The following is a 17,847-nucleotide window of genomic DNA, read 5'->3' on the forward strand; positions in this document are numbered from 1 at the left end:
TGGATTACAAGCATGTTTCCAGAATGAATTATGCTCGCAATCCAAGGTTTTACTGTATAAGGCTATTCATTTTTTATTACACGTAGTCTTTATTGCTCCAATACCTTTGTGTGGAATATAATGCAAGCAAAATTCAAAATATACTTATTTTTATCTCCTTGGAGCACAGTAACATACAGGTATAGCACACCTTCTCTAAGATCCATTTTTAGGCTCGGTTCAAACCTAAGCATTTTCTGATTTTTGCAGAAACACACAACAGTCCATAGGATACGTTCTTATAGGACACGTTCACATCTATGCTTTTCTCAGCCGCTGCATTTTTGGAAAGGGTCTGGGACTTTTTCAAATGCAGAACGGTGCATTTTTTGTTGAATTAACTTCAATGGAGAAGCCGTAGAAAAGCATGTAGTATGTTTTTGCAGCGATTTTGACTCTATTTGGATATTTTTTTATCTGCCTAACAAAAAATTGGCCAAAAAAGCACAAACAATGTAAAACGCATCAAAAAACGTGGGAAAAATGTGTCAAAAAATGCATGCACAAAAACACAAAATGTACCTCTAAAACCACGATAGAAATAGATCAAAAGCAAAGTGCATAGGGGCAGACCAAGCCTAATAAGAACAATATGCTTTAACTCTCACTGTTGCTCTCACTGGGGCACATATATCTGCAGTGTTTTCTTATATCTCTTCAAAGCCCTATGTCCCGTGGCTGTCTCCTGCTCTGTTCTTCTGTTATCAGCCTGATAACTCCTGACAAATTCTTCGACACATACAGAGTTTTGTGTCAAGGAGGGAGCTATAAATAGATTAGCAGGCAGCTTGCCATGTCACATGTGAAGAGGGGGTGTGTGCCTTTCCAGCTGTTTTGGCTGTATGCCCATACTTTACACTCCATGTTAAACAGAAAGAGAAAATCTCCTAACACGATCTGCACTTTCTAAACAGTAGATAAAGCTGGAGACAGCAGATATGCATGTAAAACGTTTGTAGGGAGATTTGTTTCATCCCTGTATATCATCTGGGGCTGTTCACTTCACTAGGAATATGTGATGGTTTACATCCACTTTAAGCTTAGCAAGTTAACTCTTGTGAAGGGTTTGCTTATAAAAGCCTGTTGAGATAGTAATATCACACCAGCATTGACTTGCATGCTGCAGGGGTACTGCCCTTGTCATTCTTTCACTACTTGGTGATTTGCTGATTTGGATCAATCATGTGAATATCAAGTGTTTGGACATCTAATATGCTCAGTAATTTCAGAGTATGGAAGACCAATCATTTTAAATGTCTAAAATTGGCCCTAGTATATGCATGAATGTGAGTTAGGAACTTTAGATTGTAAGCTCCTTAAGGGCAGGGACTCATGTGAATGTGCAATATATATGAAAAGTGCTGCGTAAATTGTTGAGACCATATAAGTAACTGAAATAAATAGCTTGTTTGTGCCACTGAGAGTGCTGTTTTAGGCTCTAGTACAGGGGTACAGGGGTATTGAATTCAGTTTTACGGAGGTCCGATCAGCCAAATTATCTACCAGCAGAGGTCCGAATCGCACATTTGTATGAAGACTCCTTCAATCACCCACCCCCTCACATCACAAATCCCCCCCCACACACACACACACACACAGTAGTGTCCTCTGCCCCTTCACATCATCTTCCCCCCACAGCACTGCCCCCTTCACATCACCCCTCCCCCACAGCACTGCCCCCTTCACATCACCTGCCCCCACCCCCTTCCACATAACCCCTCCCCCCTCCACAGCACTGCCCCTCTTCACGTCTCGCCCCCTTCACATCAACCCCTCACACACACAGCACTGCAACCTTCACATTACTCCTCCCCACAGCACTGCCCCCTCACATCACAAATCCCCATACAGTGGTGTGATCTGCCCTTTTTACATCACCTGCATCCCCGTATCTTCACCCTTACATCACAAATCCCCAGCCCCCCAGTAATCTGCTCTGCCCTCTTCACACCCCTACAGCACTGCCCCCTCTCAAACTACAACCCTGCCTCTTCACAGCCCCCCCACAGCACTGCCTACCTCCACAATCCCCCACAGCACTTACCCCCCTCCCCCTTTACCCCCCACAGTAGTGTACTCTGCCCTCTGAATATCCAGCCAGCCTCCTCCTTCCAGCACTGCCTCCTCTCACATCACCCCCCCCCCCCCGTTGTGTCCTCTGCCCTTCAGTCTCCTACCTTAGATCAAGCAGAGGTCGGGAGGCATCATGGTAATATGCCGAGGCTGCTTTTCATATTAACCAGCAAGTGATTGGTGGCTAGGATGCGGGGTGGTCCTAGCCACCAATCACTTGCTGGTTAATATGAAAAGCAGCCAGCAGCTCTCGTTCCCGTCCAATGCAGAGCTGTGTCTCCCGAAGTCCACTTAATACCAGCACTCAGCTGTTTACTCACCCTCCAATGCAGAGCTGTGCCACCTGCACCCAGGATATTACCATGGTGCCTCCCGACATGCAGAGAACTACAGCGGCCGAGGCTGGGAAAGAGAAGCGGCTCCTAAATGACGCAACCGTGGGTAGTAGCAGATAAACCGCCAATCAGGGGAAGCCTTGCATTCATTGATAAAAATACAAAGCTTCCTTTAAATGGATGAGCAGCACTCATCAAATGCATGAGCAGTCAGGTGAGTGTATTCCCAAAGATAGGGAAGTGATCAGGAGCAGAGTGTATTGTACCTACAGAAGTAGGTCATATTGAAGGGTGTGCAATCACTGCTGTCTGTTCACAGCAGAGAGGCATGCATTTGAACATGTTCCTGTATATTAATACCCAGCAACACGCTGCATTTTAAGGCTGGGTTCACACTAGAGATCGCAGCGGCTCACAGCAGGAGTCCGGTGCATCTCTATTCACCGTTTTAGGTCAGATTTCAGCCCGAATTTTGGGCTGAATTCAGACCTGAAATGAACCAAAAGACGCACAGGACTCCTGTGCAATTCGCACTGGAGCCACTGTGGAGATGTGTGAACCGGCTTCATTGAGAGCCGGTCACAATCTCCTGCCATGCGAATTGAATGCGGGTAAAGCCACATCCAATTCGCAATAGTGTGAACCCAACCTAAAGGAGAAAAGAATCTGCTGAAATATTGTTTGGGTTCCAGCTGTAGTTAGTCCTTACTTCTTACATGGCCTCATGATGGAAATGGTAAATTTGATGACATTTGCTGCCAAGCCCTAGGTATAATAAAGAATTGTATGTCTCATGTCAAGAAATGCACTCTGATAATGAAATTTAGGTTTAGCAGAAATAAATCCAATCATTTGCACAAAGATTAGAGTTTTATTTAAAAGCACAGAAGTCACACAGCTGATGAACTCCAATAAAGTCCAGATGTTCAGCATGTGTGATTTATACCAGATGATAGTAAATACAAAATGTATACATGCTTACAGGATCTGTTTTCGAAGTTGGAGTGGAGCACAGCACTCACCAATAAAAACTGTCCCAGAGTTTTTATACATGAACTTTAAATGTCTACATAAAGCGTCACCTAATGGTGGACTTAGGTCCAGACACAGTCCTGTCATAATTTCGGCTGCACCACTTGGTAGCCTCGATGGACTCCTTTTCTGCATATACTTTCCTGCCCTACGCCACTGCTGCTATTAGAATCACAACAGGGCAGAGGGCAGGAGGCACAGCAGGTCTGCACTGATGGCGAAAGCTGCCCAACTTTTCAAATTGAAGGAAATTGGGGCAAAGTTTTCTGCATGATTGTTTGTTTCTTTATAAACCTCACACTTCTCTTTTAACAAGCATATAATGGGTTGCTGGGATGCAAGGCGGTCCTCGCAGCCAATCACGCTTGTTAACGAGAAGAGTTGGGCAGCTCCTGCCCTCAGTGCAGTTCTGCCATGTCTCCCACCCTCTGCCCTGCTGTGAGTTTAACAGCAGCAGCGGTGGAGGCAGGCAAGTACATACAGTAGAGGAGTCCACCCTGCTGTGCCTTTTTCCCTTCTGTGTTAAAGTAGGACTGTGAAGGGGTAAAAGCTGTAACTGCAGTGGGGACTGTGGCTTAATGGGGGTATGTGATTGCAAGGGAGGACTGTGTTGGAAGTGGTGGCTGAGTTGTGAAGGAGGGTCTGTGATTGTAAGGGGGGCTATGATGTGATGGGGGGAGCTGTGATGTGAGGGGTGGGTTGTGATTGCAAGGGGGCTTGTTATGTAAGAGGGGGCTGTGATGTAAGGGGGGCTGTGATGTGAGGAGGAGGGTTGTGCTTGCAAACAGGGACTGTGATGTAAGTGGAGCTGTGATTTGAGAGGGCAGGGGCTGTGATGTGGGGGGCAGACTGTGATTACAAGGAGGCTGTGATGTAAGGGGGAGCTCTGATTGCAAAGGGGGGTGTGATGTGAGGGGGGTTGTAGTTGGAAAGGGGACTGTGATCTGAGGAAGGGGGGTCTGTGAGTTCAAGGGAGGCGGTGATGTAAGGGGGGACAGTGATGTGAGCGGGGGGCAGATGGGATTGCAACGGGGGCTGTGATGTGAGGAGGGGGGTCTGTGATTGCAAGGGGGGCTGTGATGTAGGGGGGAGACAGTGATGTGAGGACAGGGTTGTGAGAAGGGGGAGGGGTCTTTGATTGCAATGGGGAGCTGTGATGTGAGGGGGATCTTTGATTGCAAGGGGGGCTGTGATGTAAAGTGATCTGTGATGTGAGGAGAGGAGACTGGTGATTGTAAGGTGGACTGTGTTGTGAAGGGTACAGTCATGTGCAAAGGGGAGGTCTGTGATATGAAAGGGGGTTGTGATGTGAAAGAAGGATGGAGTCATAAAACATAAATGAGATTCTGAACTCTGCAGGAAGAAAGTTTTACTGACCGGACTTCTGTGAATTTCAATTCAGTACTCCTGATTAAGGATGGGCGAACGGTTCGGCCCAAGCACGAGTTCAGGCCGAACATTGGCTGTTCGGAAGTTCTCCAAACAACCGAATTATAGGGTCTTTTGACCATTTGTTCAGCCCGCCAACGACCACAATGCACTGTGCCGCCATACAGTGCATTGAAAGCCCTGATTGGCTGAAGCAATAAAAGCTTTGCCCAATCAGGGCACAGAGCACTGTCAGAGTCATGATTGGATGCTGTTATGATGACTGTATCCAATCATGGCTCATTGCTCTTAATCCCGCCCCACACTATAAAAGTATTCTTTCTATAGCGGCCATTTGTAGTGTGATAGCAGCGTGGAGAGAGAGAGAGAAAACGGGGCTCTGTTCAGTGCTATTAGACAGTGTGCTGTAGTGTTCTATTCTGATTCTATTATCATTGTAGAATATCAGTTTAGTGAGCATCTCGGGATAGTTCAGTATGAGTGTAGTGCTACCATTCATCTTTACATTAGTGTGAATGTAGGGATAGTTCAGTCATTGTGAGTGTAGTGCGACCATTCATCTTTACATTAGTGTGAAAGTAGGGATAGTTCAGTCAGTGTGAGTGTAGTGATCGTTTAACACCATATATTTTATTGCGTTACTGCAAGTTTAACGTCATATAGTTCTGTGCTTTACTGCAAGTTTAGCGCCGTATATTTTATTGCGTTACTGCAAGTTTAACGCTGTATATTTCATTGCGTCACTGCAAGTTTAACGCTGCATATTTCATTGCGTTACTGCAAGTTTAGCGCTGTATATTTCATTGCGGTACTGCAAGTTTAACGCTGTATATTTCATTGCGTTACTGCAAGTTTAGCTCTGTATATTTCATTGCGTTACTGCAAGTTTAATGTCATATATTTCACTGCGTTACTGTCAGAAACCATGAAATCAAACTGAGACAGAAGTACAGTTAAATCACGCTTGTTTAATAATAAAAGTAAAAAGAAGAAACATAGTCAAAACATAGCCAAAGTTCAGTAACTGGAACGGATAGTCAGCCAAGCCAGAAGTCAAGGATCAATGTAGTGGAACAGCAAGCAGGATCTGGAGCCAGAAGGGATGTCAGCAAAGCCAGTCTTTAAACAGGAACGCAGGAGTTAGTTTCTTGTGATGTGACCAAGGTGAAGGCAGAGCTCCTCTGGACTGGACGGCTTAAGTAGACAGGACTGACAAGCAGGATCATCAACAGCTGAGTAACTGTGGAGAGAGATGGGAGCTGGCAATTAGCCAACAGCTGAGCAGCCAGCTCAGAGAAGGAGGGACTGAGTCCAGCCCTGACAGTTACTGCAAATTTAACACTGTAAAGTTCTGTGAGTTACTGAAAGTTTAACGCTGTATATTTCTTTGCATTACTGCAAGTTTAACACCCTATAGTTGTGTGCGTTACTGCAAGTTTAACGCTGTATATTTCATTGCATTACTGCAAGTTTAACGGCGTATAGTTCTGCGTGTTACTGCGCGTTTGACGCAGTTTATTGCAGTATATTATAGGGTATCCGTGGAGTGTTTGTGTCGTGATTCAAATTAAAGTGCACCAAATACTACTTTACTACTTACACATCTTTAATACATTTTGTTAATAAGCACCCCCCACTCCCCCATCATGTCTGTGAGGACAGAAAGGAGAGGCAGACGTTCCCATGGCACTGTAAGGGGGCCAGCAGCGTATGTGTCCACAGGCAAAGGTGGATGTGGTCAGTCCTCAGCCAAAGGTGGCTGTGGTCAGTCCTACAGTCCCTGCCACCCACATGCCCAGGGTCTAAATGCAAGCTTGTCAAAGCTCCTGGCTCTACAACTTCTGCCTTTCCACCTGGTGGATTCTGCCCCTTCTGTGAATTTGCAGAATGTGCTGTACCACAATAGCAGGCTCCCAGTCATGATTTCTTTTCACGTAAGGCCATTCCATCTCTCTACCTTCACATGGAAGGCAATGTTGTGGCATCGATGGGCAAGGCAGTAAGCTGCAAAGTCCATGACATACTCATGACACGTGGTCCAGCAAGCAAGGGCAGGGATGATATATTTAGTTCACAGCACACTGGGTAACTCTGCTTGCAACTCGGAAGGATGCAGAACAGGGCTCAGTGCTGCAGCTTGCTGTGCCCCCATGTCTCCATACAGCTGGTGATGATGCCAGATTAGTCTGTTCTACCCCCTCCTCCTCCATGCCCTCCTCTGCTGAATTGTCCTATGAACATCAAGTACCCCCTAAGCGTTCAAAGGGCTATTCAATGAGTCAATCTAAAAGGTGCCATGCAGTGCTTCAGCTGGTGTGTCTAGAGGACAGGAACCACACCGCAGAGATTTTTGCAGCTCTGCAGGGGCAGGCTCAAAGGTAATTCATGCCACGCCAGCTGTAGCCAGGAATAGTGGTGTGTGATAATGGCACAAACTTTCTTAGACAGGGAAAGTTGACACATATGCCATGCTTGGCACATGTCCTCAATTTGGTGGTGCAGCGTTTCTTAAATAGGAACCCAGGGTTGGAAGATCTACTAAAGCAGGCCAGAAGAGTGTGTAGCCATTTTAGGTGGTCATACACAGCCAGTGCTCAGTTGGCTGAAATTCAGCGGGAATTCCACCTGCCCATGAACCGCCTGATTTGTGACATGCTCACTAAGTGGAACTCGACTTTGGCAATGCTGCAGCGGCTGCACATGCAGCAGATGCCGTCAACGAATACCTGTGCGAGTATGGCACAATGACAGGCTCAGGCTGACTCTGCTTTTTTTCCCCCACGCCAAAGGTTGCTCATAAAGGATGAATGCACTGTACTGTCACCATTTGAGGAGGCCACAAGGATGGTGAGCCGTGACAATGCATGCATCGGTGACATAATCCCTGTTGTATTCCTGCTGGAGCAGACTCTGCGTGGCATTATGGACAGGGCACTCGAGGCAGAGCAGCGGGACGAAGAGGGGGACTTCCTTTCCTCTCAAGGCTCACTTTATGCAGACACCATTGCCATGCTCTGTTGCTATGCCACAGAGCACACAAGAGGAGAGAGAGGAGGAGGCGGAGGATTCTGGCAGTTTCGGAGGCATTGAAGCAGAGGAACACATACGTCAAACAGTAAGAGGTGGTTTTCCATCCGCAGAACCCTTGGTAGTAGTACGTGGCTGGGAGGAGGCAGTCCCAGATACTATAATCCTCAGTGACCCGAGGAGTCTGCTTCTCATGCCTTCGTAAATTTGCGGTGCATAGGCTCCCCTATGCTTCAAAGCCTGCAAAAGGACCCAAGAATACATGGCGTAAAGGAAAAGGATCACTATTGGTTGGCAACCCTCCTTGACCACCGTTATAAGGGGAAAGTCTCAGAGCTCATCCCGTCCCCAGAGAGAGTGCAGAAGATGAAATCTCTTGAGGACACCTTAAAGAGTAGTTTATCAAACGCTTTTTCCGACTCTGGTAGGTTACAGTGCGGTTTTGAGGCTTCTGTTGGTCAAGAGAGGAGCAGCCGCTTAGGTGATGCACTTCTGAATTTTTTTTAGTCCCCGCCACCCAAGGCTGTCAGCTTCCACATCCCATCGACAGCATCTGCATCACATGGTGGATGATTATCTAGGGGCGAAACAGAGATGGAGAGCTTTCCAGTCGACAATCCACTGGCTTACTGGGTCATGAAAATAGACCACTGGCCAGAACTTGCCCAGTATGCTATTGAGCTGCTGGGCTGCCCTGCATCCAGCATGCTTTCCGAACGGGCATGCAGTACTGCTGGAGGTTTTGTTACTGATCATAGAACGCGTATGTCCACAAACTCCGTGCACCGTCTGACTTTTATCACAAAGAATTAGTCCTGTATTACCAACAGCTTTGAAGCCCCGGATGCCAATGTCGCCGATTAAGTGTTTTTGGGATGTGGAATCGATGCAGGACTTCTAGGCTGTCTAGTGCTTTGGGTGTTGCTTTCATTTGGAAGAATGTTTTTGGTGTAGGTTTCATGGGCACAATTAACACCCGAAGAACATTTTTTTCCGTACCTGTTTGACAGGTGCATATCATTCCAATTTTTGACAGCATGGCCAATTCTTGCTTTCACCAAGAGTACCTCTATAGTGTTACGGTGGAATGGCGCCACTGACACCCAAAGAACAATTTTTCCGCATCATTTACAGAAGTAGAAATACAAAGTCTGTGATAGAGACACCAGAATTTATGCAAAAAATCTCTAATCTTGTGCCCCGTACACTACATTGTGGCCTCATCATACAGACTGGCTCCCCAAACAGTTGCTTACAAAATAAAGAGAGCTTGCAATGAAAATTTCATTTTTTGGGGCTTTATAAATGCAATTATTGCTGCAGGCTTCTATACAACTGTTCAGGGATTTGATGTAAGTCCTGGTGCACTAGCATGAGCACCCTGCCCTGCAGCATGTGCAGGGAGTCTGGGGTCCGGCACTGCTGTGTAAATGTGACAGGCAGCCGGCAGTGAGAGATTCTGGCTGCTGCACACATACACAGTACACTGTAGAGTGGCTTGCGGCTCCTCCTCCTCCTTGGTTGTGATGCAGACAGGAGGGAGGAGTCATGTCATGGCCAGATCTATAGTACATTGGACTATACACGGTATGATTAGTGCTCCCTATGTCCTCCAACAGCTGCTCATCTTCCGGCAGCAGGAAATGTGGATGGGGGGTGCTGGTATGACAGGAGGGGGAGAGAACAGCCTGCAACCCCTCATCCACCCCAGCAATTTCCTGCCTGTAAGTTTGGGGGGAGAGAGGGGGTGGAGAATGTACCGAGACTACGGGGGGGGGGGGTATTTTTGCTAAGAGGAGGAACGGGGGTGTGATTTTGGTTAAGAGGAGGAATGAGGTGGATTTAACCCCCTGTACCCTGCCCTGCTGACCCCTGTATCCTGCCCTACTGACCCCCTGTCTTCCATCCTGCTGACCCCTGTATCCTGCCTTGCTGACTCCTGTCCTCTGTCCTGCTGACCCCTGTATCCTGCCCTACTGACCCACAGTCTTCTGTTCTGGTGACCCCTGTACCTGCCCTACTGGCCTCTCATCCTCTGTCCCACAGATCACTTCTTCCATCAAGTGTCCCTCATTCTGTAGTCCAAAAGTTGGGTAGGCACTAAAAAGCTTATCTTTATGAACCTCATTTGACTTCCATTTGAAGCAGGCTTTATTGCAAGTCTGCAGATTTCAATTTACTTCAGTTGCATAGTGTGTATGTCTGTAATAAGAGATTTTTTTCCTGCTTTACATTTCTTATAGCACAGAAGGTCCTATCAAGCTCTATTCATACTGCTTTAAAATGTACTCCATTGCAGAAAATAGATAAAGCAGCCCCTGTAAATGTATCTGTGCTGGGACTGTGTTTGAAATTCTACTTAAAGTGGAAGTCCAGGCTAAAACTAAAATCCCTGCCTCTATAGCCACCAACATTCTAACAATAACCTCTCTAGCCCTGAAAAGAAAAAATCAGTATACATACCTTTTCTAAAGCCGATCCGACCCGATCTCCAGTGGCAGAAGCTCTGCAGAGGACACAACCGATAACGGCTGTGAAATGAATGGGAAGTGACGTCACCCATAGAGTTACTATGGGGCTTCTGTTGACGGACATGTCCTCTGCACCTGCCTCTACAGCAACGCTGTGGCTGACAGGTCAGTATGGGATCAGAGCTTCCTCCGCTGGAGATCGGGTCTGAGCGGCTTCCAAAAAGGTTAGTATACTGATTTTTTTCTTTACAGGGCTAGAGAGGTTAGTGTTAGAATGTTAAAATAAAAGGTAAGTGGTCTGAGCGGCTTCCAAAAAGGTTAGTATACTGATTTTTTACTTTACAGGGCTAGAGAGGTTAGTGTTAGAATGTTACAATAAAAGGTAAGTGCAGTGCATATAACTAAATAAAAGGAAAAAGGAAAAATATGCATATAAAAGTCTAATCCAGATGTAAACTCCAATCACCGGACAGAAGGAATGATAAGATCCCTTGTGGAGAAGTGAGAAAAGTCCTTCTGATGTAACAAGTGGGGATACACGTGCATTTGACCTTCTGTGGCAGGGAGGTCCACCATTTCTCGTAAGCGTATCTGGACTCATTTGATGAAGGATATTGTCACTTGTTACATCAGAAGGACTTTTCTCACTTCTCCACAAGGGATCTTATCATTCCTTCTGTCCGGTGATTGGAGTTTCCATCTGGATTGTACTTTTATATACATATTTTTCCTTTTTCCTTTTATTTACTCTGTTTCCCCAAAAATAAGACCTAGCGTGATTGTCGGTGATGGCTGCAATATAAGCCCTACCCCCAAAAAAGCCCTAGTTAAAGTCCTTGTAGGTCTTATTTTCATGGTAGGGCTTATTTTCGGGGAAACGGGGTAGGGCTTATTTGGGGGGTAAGGCTTAAATTGCAGCCATCACTGACAATCACGCTAGGTCTTATTTTTCGGGGAAACAGGGTAGTTATATGCGCTGCACTTACCTTTTATTGTATTGTTTATTTGCTAGGGATATGTGATTGCCTATAGTGTTCAGCCTGCAACCCTCATGTTTTTATTATTGTGTTTGCGCTGATTGCTCTTCTTATTTTCATAGTCTTAGAATGTTGATGGCTATTGATGCAGGGTTTTTAGTTTTAGCCTGGGCTTCCACTTTAAATGCATTTTTGAATTAAAGCTTAACTCCAAGTTTTCTGGGTTTTTTTTTTTTTTTTTTTTTTTTTTTTTAGGAATTTATGAACTGTGTATTACATTTGTAGCATTTGTGGTGGTGGTGGAACCTTCTCACTTACAGGACTTTTAAAAAAAAAAATGTTTTGCTTGCACATTAGACATACAGTTATATATATATATATATATATATACATTATAGCAAGATACTGTTATCATGATTTAAAAGTTTACCATATTTTTCTTATTATTGCAGTGATTATGATTTATTGTAGCGCAGCACTTTTTAAATTATTGATAATAAGTTTAATGTGGGGATTTAGGTGCAACGCAGCAACATTTTTTTTCTTTTGTTTAGCATATAGTCATTTTTATTAATAGTTTGCACAGTTACATTCAAAAAGCCATAATCTGGATCATTTAGATCCCATATATCAAAGCAATATTAAAGTTTAAAAAAAGACCATTCTTTCCGACATTTTGAAAGTCATTATAAGTATCTTACCACCTATTCATAAGAAGCATCTATACTTAAATAACCATTGCTTAATTTAGATAAGAGACTACCCAAAAGTGCAAAAAAAAAAAAAACACGAAAAAGAAGAGAGGAAAATAAGAAAGTAAGGAACGACATATGAAGAGAAAAGCAGAAAAAAAAGAAGGTTTTCACACACACAACTGTCCATCTCCCCAATAGTGCGCCTGGAAACTATTTAGAAAGATCCCAAAGCGCCAGAGCCCAAAAAGTCCACCCAAGGAGACCATACAGCCATATACTTAGAATGGCATTCGTGTATGTTTGCCGTTAATTCCTCCATTCTTCATAAGTGGTTCAGCTCAACTATCCATTCTTTAATTGTAGGAGAAGCGTCAGTATTGCAGTGTCTAGGTATAAGTATTCCTTCTGCGGAGAGAAAAAAGCGAAGCAACCCCTTTTTAGTCTCTCCCTTAGGGCCAGGATATATAGACAGTAAAGCCATTTCAGGAGATTTCTGAAATGGCGTGCCAATAACTAAAGAGCAGATTTGGAAGACATTCTCCCAAAAAGTTATAATCCATGTGGATCATTGTGCCTTTATCCCCACTGCAGCGTCAGAACTTTTCAGGATAGTTTGAGGATATTCTATGAAGCCTCACAGGGCATCTATACCATCTATTTAATAATTTATCATTCTTTACTTGTATATATGTTGAGAGACTAGATTTAAAGGTTAGGGAGAATGACTTTTTCCAGTCTTCTGTGGTGATACTATAGCCCAATTCCCTCTCCCACTCTCTGGTAAAATATGGCTGGTTAGGGAATGCATGGGACAGCAATATATCATATATTTTAGATATAGCGTGAGAGCACTGTGGAAGTCCATTACATAGAGATTCAAATGGAGTTAGATCCCTATGGGGTGAGCCCTTTTCCAGCAATTTGGTAAAAAAATGCTGAAGTTGGAAATAATGTAGCAACGACCTGAATAGTTACACTCTGCAGTTGCTAATATATTAAACGTTTGGAGTCCCATAGTTGTAAGCGCTTGGTTAATTGGTGAGAGGGCCAAAGTTGTCCATCGTAAGAACCTAGTCGAGGATAGACCTGGCTTGAATTCTGGGTTACCCATAATTGATGTAAATGGGCCAGGGGTTGAAGAGATACCAAACTTTTGAATGGTGGAATCCCAAACTTTTAATAATGATAGTGTCAAAGGTGACAATGTTGGTCTAGAGGGGCAAAATTCAGGCTTAATCCACGTTAGAGAGATCAAGGGGACGGATGTTATTTCTTGCTCAATAGTTACACACTGTTTTGATTTACCGTGATAGATCCAATCCACTATTCAAGTCAATATAGATGCTATATAGTAGTATTCCATATGCAGTAGACCTGCTCCCCCCTCTGTTTTCCGGTTTACTAAGATGTCATAATGGAGTCTAGCTGTGGAGTTTAGCCAGAGATACCTTAATAAGCTTGATCTTAACGAGCGGAAGAACGTCCTCGGGAGTGTTATAGGTAACGTTCAATATAAATATAAAAAACGTGGTAAAATATCCATCTTATATATCGCCATTCTCCATAACCAGGAATACTTCCCCCTAGCCCTGAGCTGAAGTTGGCTAGTCACAGAGTTCAGCATAGGCAAATAGTTCAATTCATAAAACTTCTTTTCTGTAGAGGTGATATTGACACCTAGATATTTAAGAGAGTGACGTTCCCACTGGAATGGGAAGTTGGATAACAATATTTCTTTCTCATTTGACATTAATGTAATATTAAGACATCTGGATTTTGTAACATTTACTTTAAAATTGCTGTGAAGTCCAAATTATTCTAGTTAATGCAAAATATTTGGAAAGTCTATTCTTGGATTAGATATGTATATAAGTAAATCATCCCCAAAAATGCTTAATTTATAAGAGCTGTTGCCCAACTGAATTCTGTAGATAGAGGGATTAGACTGTCAAGCCATAGCCAGATGTTCCATAGCCAAGATGTATAGGTATGGTGATAACGGACAACCCTGACATGTCCTGTTAGAGATATTAACAGGTCGGTACAGTATCTCATTAACCCTTCTCCTCGCTGAAGGAGCAGAATATAGAGCCATTATTTTTTGTATAAATTCCATTGGGAGACCTACTTGTTTCAAAGACGCTACCATGAGGCCCCGTTCACACCTATGCTGATTAGATGCGGCTTACACCGCATCAAATTCGCAGGACATTTTAAAATGCATTAATTTGAACGCATCTGGTTCACATATGTGCGTTGCATTCACACTGCGCATTGCCCCAAAAAGTGTGCGTTTTCTGGGCATTGTGGTGCGAATTACAAGCACATTATCTTCTATGCGAACGCATATTGTGTATACCAATCGCCACTCCCCTAGACCTTCTCCTAGGATTATTGCTCATAAACCAGGAGGAATAATACCTTGTAGGCATTCGCGGGAGTGATGTAGATTTAAAAAGAAGTTTTCTGTAGGAATAGAATATCTACCTTTTGCTTATGCATCTCATATATTATCTGCAATCTCTTTTGTGGCATATTTAGACCTGACATTCAAGATACTATGTGTATATATAGATATATATATCTATATATATATATATATATATATAGATATATATATCTATATATACAGTCAGGTCCATAAATATTGGGACATTGACACAATTCTAATCTTTTTGGCTCTCAGAATGGATTTGAAATGAAACGAACAAGATGTGCTTTAACTGCAGACTTTCAGCTTTAATTTGAGGGTATTTACATCCAAATCAGGTCAATGGTGTAGGAATTACAATGGTTTGTATATGTGCCTCCCACTTTTTAAGGGACCAAAAGTAATGGGACAGATTAACATTCATCCATCAAACTTTCACTTTTTAAAACTTGGCTGCAAATCCTTTGCAGTCAATTACAGCCTGAAGTCTGGAACACATAGACATCACCAGACGCTGGGTTTCATCCCTGGTAATGCTCTGCCAGGCCTTTACTGCAACTGTCTTCAGTTCCTGCTTGTTCTTGGGGCATTTTCCCTTCAGTTTTGTCATCAGCAAGTGAAATGCATGCTCAATCGGATTCAGGTCAGTTGATTGACTTGGCCATTGCATAACATTCCACTTCTTTCCCTTAAAAAACTCTTTGGTTGCTTTCGCAGTATGCTTCAGGTCATTGTCCATCTGCTCTGTGAAGCGCCGTCCAATGAGTTCTGAAGCATTTTGCTGAATATGAGCAGATAATATTGCCTGAAACACTTCAGAATGCATCTTGCTGCTTTTGTCAGCAGTCACATCATCAATAAATACAAGAGAACCAGTTCCATTGGCAGCCATACATGCCCATGCCATGACACTACCTCCACCATGCTTCACTGGTGGTATGCTTTGGATCATGAGCAGTTCCTTTCCTTCTCCATACTCTTCTCTTTCCATCACTCTGGTACAAGTTGATCTTGGTCTTATCTGTCCATAGGATGTTGTTCCAGAACTGTGAAGGCTTTTTTAGATGTTGTTTGGCAAACTCTAATCCGGCCGTTTTTGAGGCTCACCAATAGTTTACATCTTGTGGTGAAGCCTCTGTATTCACTCTGGTGAAGTCTTCTCCTGATTGTTGACTTTGACACACATACACCTACCTCCTGGAGAGTGTTCTTGATCTGGCCAACTGTTGTGAAGGGTGTTTTCTTCACCAGGGAAAGAATTCTTCAGTCATCCATCACAGTTGTTTTCCGTGGTCTTCCGGGTCTTTTGGTGTTGCTGAGCTCACCGGTTTGTTCTTTCTTTTTAAGGATGTTCCAAACAGTTGATTTGGCCACACCTAATGTTTTTGCTATCTCTCTGATGGGTTTGTTTTGTTTTTTAAGCCTAATGATGGCTTGCTTCACTGATAGTGACAGCTCTTTGGATCTCATATTGAGAGTTGACAGCAACAGATTCCAAATGCAAATAGCACACTTGAAATGAACTCTGGACCTTTTATCTGCTTCTTGTAAATGGGATAATGAGGGAATAACACACACCTGGCCATGGAACAGCTGAGCAGCCAATTGTCCCATTACTTTTGGTCCCTTAAAAAGTGGGAGGCACGTATACAAACTGTTGTAATTCCTACACCGTTCACCTGATTTGGATGTAAATACCCTCAAATTAAAGCTGAAAGTCTGCAGTTAAAGCACATTTTGTTCTTTGAATGTCAAATCTATTGTGGTGATGTATAGAGCCAAAAAGATTAGAATTGTGTCGATGTCCCAATATTTATGGACCTGACTGTATATATATATATATATATATATATATTTACTGTATATAAACAGGATTTCTTTCTCAAAGAATAGGTGCATGTACTCCCCTCTTTTGGATCCCCCCTTGTCTCTGCCCCCTACCCACCTCTGAGCATTGTCCCTTGATTCCAACTTCAGCCTACTTCCCAATACTGCCTCTTTTAGAGAATACAAAACTAAGTATCATTTTGTGGTGTTAGGGAATATGTATGAAATTTGTTAATGATAACAAGAAAGAAAGGCAGTAAAATAGATCCCCTGCAGTCAGCAACAATAGATCCCCCCAGCAACAATAGAACCCCTGCAACAATATACACCCAAGCAACAGTAGATCCACCCCAGCATATACATTCAGTGCTGGAGGTGCCAGAACTGCGTTCCCCCCCACGTTGCCACTGAAAAAAATCCCTGTATATAACCCATCAGGTCCTAAATGGGTATGACTACATGATAACAGCTATTAATATAATAGCTATACACCCTTTTCTGAACAGTGAACAGTGCTAATATGAAATCACAGTATAGCATGCAATCTTCACAAAAATTTCCTTTTTGTAAATGTTATTCCGAGAGGATGTAACCCTACATCCTTTTCGGAATAAAAGAGCAACCCCCTGGCTGTTTACTGTATGAACATTGACTGGGCGAGAAGCAGTTAAATGTGTTGCCACTGGGTAATTTTACACTGCTGTATCATCTGCAGTCTCTTAATTGTTAAAGAGAGCTGGATAGAAGTTGGTAAGCTGCAAGACCGTTTTGCATCAGTTAGAACAGGGAAAGCCACAGCAAACTATTGGCCAATTTCTTTTTGTCAAAGTGAGGCCGATACTGCTTGATAAAAAGCATATGTCATTACTAAAGCTAATTCTTTCTCAGACATCTGTGCTAAGGCAATAAAAGCCTTAAGCAAAGCAGACTTTAGGCATCCTCTGCAGTGGGATTTTTTGGGGTAACATACTCCCTAAGGCTTGACTACAGTACTTGTAAGGCTGCTTTCACACTGAGGCGCTTTACAAGCACTATAGCGATAAAAATAGCGCCTGCATAGCGCTTGTAAAGAGCCTCTCCTCTCACTCCAGTGTGAAAGCCCGAGTGCTTTCACACTAGAGCAGTGCGCTGGCAGGATGCCAAAAAAAAGCCCTGCAAGCTGCATCTTTGAGGCGCTGTAGGAGCCCCTGCCCATTGAAATCAATGGACAGCGCCGCCGAAGAGCCGGCAAAGCGGGGCTTTGCGGGTACATTTAACCCTTTTTTCGCCCATTAGCGAGGGTTAAAAGCACCCCGCTAGCGGACAAAAAGTGCTGCAAAAATTAGCGGCGCTTTACCACCAACGCCCCAGTGTGAAAGTAGCCTTAAGGGATGTTGATATGAACCAAACCCCCCTCAGCCCCTCACACTCCCTCAACTTTTCCTTCAAAACTGAAAAAGGTACAACTCCGTTATAAAGTGTGTTAAATAACTTGCAATGCACATAAGTTACCCAGAGGGGATTGTTTGTTTCTTAACAAAAGTGCAGTTTCAAATGTGTATTTTTAAATTG

General features: G+C 43.7%; 1 protein-coding gene across 1 annotated transcript in view; it reads left to right on the top strand.

Annotated features, from left to right (window-relative positions):
• The window catches only part of ADAMTS14 (ADAM metallopeptidase with thrombospondin type 1 motif 14), a 351,673-nt gene that overhangs the window by 252,067 nt on the left and 81,759 nt on the right, over positions 1-17,847 (top strand). The window lies entirely within an intron of this gene.

Source organism: Aquarana catesbeiana, linkage group LG08 (assembly GCF_042186555.1).
Source record: "Aquarana catesbeiana isolate 2022-GZ linkage group LG08, ASM4218655v1, whole genome shotgun sequence".
Taxonomy (NCBI): Eukaryota; Metazoa; Chordata; class Amphibia; order Anura; family Ranidae; genus Aquarana; species Aquarana catesbeiana.